Source organism: Acartia tonsa, chromosome 4 (assembly GCF_053477335.1).
Source record: "Acartia tonsa isolate MP-2025a chromosome 4, ASM5347733v1, whole genome shotgun sequence".
Classification (NCBI taxonomy): domain Eukaryota; kingdom Metazoa; phylum Arthropoda; class Copepoda; order Calanoida; family Acartiidae; genus Acartia; species Acartia tonsa.
Window position 1 is genome coordinate 30369519 of NC_137263.1, and position 6000 is coordinate 30375518.

Here is a 6000-nt window from a genome sequence, read left to right on the forward strand (position 1 = left end):
AAAACTTCCCAGGACCTATGAGAAGCTACACTGTAAAGCAGAACTTTATCGGTTCAGCGGTTAGAGACAAACAGATCCTGTTACTTTATTATAAGGATTTTAAAACGCAATGTATTGTACATTATTTTTGAAGTGAATGTATTATGTTATGAAAGATATATTGGCCATTGACAACTGCATAGTATAATTAGTCAATCCTATAGACCTTTACCTTTCAGTATCACAGTAGTGCTTAAGTTAACATCTGTCTAAGATTCAATTCTTGAAGGACTCCAGGAATAATTGCATTTGTTTGTTTTTAGATGAAATAACCACGAACTAACTAGTATAAAGCTTTCATAAAAAGCAAATCTTATTTAAAAGTAACAGGATCTGTGTTTGTCTGTCTCGAGGGATCTCACAAACAGTTGAACTAATATGGTTTTCCTTATATAGTTTAGCTTCTCTCAGATAAGGTAAGATTTAATTTTATTTTAAAGAAAGGGTAGTACAATTCTCCCAAGAGAAATCGCCCCTAGCACAAAATGATTCATTTCTATTAGTGATAAAAAGCTGTTTTTTTTGTGTAGATTTCCTTGGCCAATGAGCGTTCACGAAATGATACTAAGGGATTTTATATGAGGGATCTAGGACTTACTGAACTGCTAAATGAGTTTGTTCTGGCCTCTTAGTAGTAATAATAACTTACCCTAACTGTCTATCTATCTATTTAAAAGTTGTTCTAAGTTGTTTTTAACTGCCTTATCCATTTCCTTCCCTGTAGATAATTACAGCTGTGTATAGAAACACTAATCAATTATTATTCTTTCTAAATGTTTGCGCTGTTGTTCTTCCCGCTTTCCTTCAATTCAGCTCAAATACTTTTTAGCAAATAATTTTTTAAAAATCACATGACATGACTTACTGAATTTAATTTGACGGCTGTGGCTCTCTCAAAGCTGCACCTTTTGAAAGCAGTTTTTTTTCTTTAAAGACAGTGACTTCAATAGCTGAGAATAGCTGGAAATTAAATAACTTCTTTTAAAGATGAATGAATTAATTGTGATTGCGGCTGTTGACCCCAGCTACTGGCTTCTAGTTTAGGCGGTGGTGTACAAGTATCATATTAATTAGCGAATTTGGTTGGTTTGTTATATAACCCTAATAACGTTATTGGCATGGATATGTACTTATGATGCAGTCATGAGTCAAAAGTGATTTTAACGCATATTTTTGTAATGTAGAATTCAATTTTAAAGAATCTAAGAGATGACCAGAATCAGGGTAGAGATCGAAATTAAGAAGGCCGGCCTTTCCATTTTTCGGCCTAAAAAGCATTTATCACTCCCCCCTCCCCCTCCGACAAATGTCTTTGTACGACGTAACGACTATGAGCATAATTGCGACTTTTTACTTGCATTTTAAAAATTAATATTACTTCATAGATTAGCTTTGGTTGTAAATTAAAAGATGGGTAGAAAAAGTCTACTTGACACTATTCCAAAAGTAGTACAGCTAAAATATTTATTTTCTTTAAGTAAAAGCATAAATGATAAGATGTTTACTTTGGATAATCTCTGAAATCGTTAAAGTGAAATAAAACCTTACACACGACCTTTGTCTAAAATACCAAACTCTCCTTTCGGCCATAGCATTTTCCTTTACTGTCACAAACTAAATATAGAGGCAGTAGGTACTATTTTTAAGGTCTTTTTATAAATTTTAGATTTGTACCCATCACTTGACACTTCTGCAATATGTTTAAGTTGGAACGTGCTTCAAGTTGTACAAATATTCAAGATAATTCTGGTCGTCATGGAAATATTAAATACTTAACTGTCCACAGGTCATTTTAACTCTATTCTTTAAATACAAAACAACTTATTTCAATGCAAAAAAGACATTTGTTTACAGTTGGGTGTGTGGAAACATGCATTTCTTCTTAAATTTACAGTTGAGTGGTTAGATTATATCCTTTCTCCTAATACTATACTTCCCAGTATGGCATCAAAGCCGATTAATGCCCGCTGAAATACAACAGTTTGAGCTATATTGAATAATCATGTATTGTATTGTATTAAAGACAATTTTCCACGAATAATATAATAAAAATTATAATATTATTATTGATAGGTGAATAAATAATATGTGTTGGCATTTTAACTGTTTTAATACACCTGCGAAAATGATGATTTTAATATAAATTCATAAAAACTAGGTATTTTTACATTGGCCTATCTTTGAAAACATTGTAAAAATTATTTTGATGGTTACCTAATACCTAAAACATAAGATCTCCAATAATATTAATAATTGATTTTTAGTAATGAATTTAGATGTTGAAAGCGATGCTACTTTTAATTATGTTTGTACATTTGTCTAAATCGATAGTTTCCGCAAATATGTGTATTATTATAAGTGTATTAAAATTACAAAATAAAGAAGGGCTTAAAAGTAAGTTATGCAGTAAAGTTATGCAGTAAATCGAAAAATTCATTCTTGATTAAAAATTTTAAACGTCTTTTTTTCTGAGGATCGTACGGCAAATCGACCCAGTTATAGAGAAGCTTTGTTACATAGAGCTTCTAAATTTTAGTTTTACTGTTTAGTTTGATTTTAAGAGGCATTTATTAGAAATCATTTATGACGTTTACAGTTAGGAATGGAAATACAAATAGATGCGCTTTGCATATTGATTAGGGGAAAATCTTAAATTTAACCATTTGATAACAATCAACCAACAAACCCTTAACACTATTTGTCTGACTTGAAATTACGGCTTATTTTGGTTACTTGCATTTAAAGATGTAATTCTATATATTTAACTAGTTGCTTTGCCCCTAGCCTCTAGGTAAAGGAGGAAGTGGTCAGGAATAGCTTTAAACAACTCAAGATATTTATAAAGCTTCCATGAAAGATACCACCAATTCGGAAGAATATTTTCTGTGATCTTTAAGCTTCAGACAAAAAAGCTTACTAAATTATATCATAGGATAGGATAGAATACTTGTTTCTATAATAAAATAAATGCATCCAAAAGAATTACAGTCTCTGCGCAGTTTACACCATAGTATACACTAGCTTACAGTATGTGAATACTTATTTTCTGAACTAGACTCTACGTTTCTTGAGGCCTCTAGTGGCACTTAAAAAAAGGGGATCTTGAGACCCCCCCGTAAGTCTATACTCCAGTTTCAATGTTAGTTTTAAATGAAAAATAAAATAAAAATTTAGTTCGGGAGTATTTTTTCCAGGGCGATTGCTTTTAGAAGCGGGGAGGTATCCTCCCCCAAAATAGTGATACATCTTCCTTGGACCTCTATCGGTTCAGCGTTTAGTGAGATTTTTCGCAACACAAAACCAGATAGACATCCTCTTATTTTTTTTATAAGGAACTTCAATGTTAACAATTTACTATTCCCGTTACTATACATTTATTTGTCCAGCTATCTATTCATCTATCTGTCCATTCGTCTATCTATCTATCCATGATAATCAAACTTTAACCTTTTGCGGCACTTTTATTCATCAATCATTACAGCAGTTAATTTGTATATTCTTCAGCTATTTTCTGTGTCCGTGTGTGTGTGTGTGTGTGTGTGTGTGTATGTGTGCATGTTTGTGAGCGTGTGTATCAAAGTTTTGTAAAACGGTAGCTAATTTGATTTTGTGAAAGATCAATATGAAAACATACAAATATAAAATTGTGAAATTTTAAAAACCTTAAAGTAAAATTAAACAGATCTTAATATGTAAATTTAGAGGTTTTCCTGAAAGTGTGAAAGATTTTTAGGATTTGGCCTATTATAGTCCTCAATAGACCACCATTATTAGCCGTTTTTACAACCCTTTACACAACTTTTGCTTGAGGTTCTTTTTAAGCATTAAGCGGAATTGGACAAAACAGATATTTTTAAATATCAAAAGCCACTCAAAATTTCTTAATGTTCGTTTCTAAATATGAACGTCTGGCTTATTGAGCTGCACTTTTATTGGTTCTGTCATTCTTGTTTTATATCATTTATGGGTTGTATTGTATATACAACTAGCGGCTACGCCCCCTAGAGGCCTCTATGGGCACTTAAGTTAGAAGGGGAAAATGTCGACCTCATCCCATTTTAAATTTGAGTTTCAAAAGAGTAAAAAATATTTTTTGGGGGAGGGGGATGAAGACTCCCTCCCCAAAAATAGTTTAAAACCTTCCCAGGACCTATAAGAAGCTTCACTGTAAAGGAGAACAATATCGGCTCAGCGGTTAGCGAGATCATTCGGGACAGACAAAAAACGCTTACTACTTTATATAATAGGATACATGAATTAACTGGTACACCTTTGTTTACAAGCTTGTTGTTGTATATATTGAATGTAATGGTTAAGAATAGATCCATGCATATTATCAGGGATTTCACATACCTCAACAAAAATTTGTTTTCTGCCAATCCGCCAAAAAATATATTATTGTACGTACTTCTTAATTAGTAGGATATTTAAGATTTTTTAACCAAATTAGTTTGTATTATATTGGATTTATATTCTTATTTTTAATCTGTTGTCATTTGTATATAATGTACTGTACATGGCAAGTTTAAAAAAATACTTGTTTATAAGCTTGGAAATATTTTTAATGATATCCCTTCTATGCCTGACACTATAAAGCATACATGACAACTATACTTTAACTTAGTTCTGCTAATATCAGGAGGATAGGTCAACCTGAGAAAAAAGTGGATTGTTTGTATTACTTAACCCGCGAGACCGTGGCTCAACTAGAAACGCATTCAATTAAACTCGGATGATGATCTGGATTCTCTAGATGATCTCTTAAAATCGAAGGAGAATGTTTCATTGATAAAATTGCCTCTGTTGGAAAGTGTTATTTCAGTATCACAGTGTTTGAAGTGTTTCCATGAGACCCTTGAAATTATTTTTGATAAATTTTTCCAGGTAAAAGTTCTTATCAATAGGCATAATTCTTACCTTTGGAACTTAAAATTTGGTGTGGATTATTATTTTCATATCCACTTTAGTATTTAAGGGTCAGATTTCTGTACTACAACAGGACAAAATCTTGGGTTTCTTTGTGTATATCAAGTGATGTTATAGATTTATAATGAAGAGAAACTTTTGTTTAAACCTAACATTAAAAAAATAAACCATTGTGCAAGGATTCAATTTTATGTCCTTATTTGAAATTAATTATTCTTTTTAGATTAGATGTTTAAAACTTTTTTATCATAATACCTATACCTAATATTCCTGACTGTATGGTTTGAAAAAGCACTTCCTCGTAGACTCAAAGTTTCATACATACATATTTATTCTTTGTTCATATACACATTAATGAAGATATTAGTGGTTTCCCTGAAATTCCTCAGTCGAGCACAGAACCCTTTATGTTGAAATCAATTGATAACAAGATGGGGAAGGGGTATTTTTTTATAGTTTTTGTTTTACCTTAGGCTAGGTTAAGTTATGTTGAAATGAGTACAGGGAAGTACCGCAGCTTCTAAGATCCCTGAAGATCTGTTTTTTGGAGATTTTTGTAGTTTTGGTTGGTTCATTTATGTACCCTGATAGTCAGCTTGGATTTATTTTAGCTAGTTTGGCTTATCTATCTAATTTTGTGTTTGTTTTGAAAGCGTAGCTTCTCTTTAATTGGTTTGTCAGGGAGTAACAGGTATAGCATTAGTTATTTATTCTTAGGATAAATGACTATTCTAATCATAACAAAGTTTTTAGTACTTTTTTTCTATTTCATTGTCTTAAAAGTTTTAAGAAAAGATAATTTTTATTACATTCCAACTTGCCCTAAAGGTTTATATTTGATGGCACGGTTTATAACACAAACATTCATAATTATACAGATTTGGACATTAAACTGTAAATAACTCTGGTACCCAAAGTTTTACAAACACGTTATTTCATTAGTTGGTCTAAAAACTTTCTACATAAAATTCTTTCTTTGTCTCTTAGTTTTAGCATATTTTTTATTCAATGTTTATTACATTTAAATAATAAGTG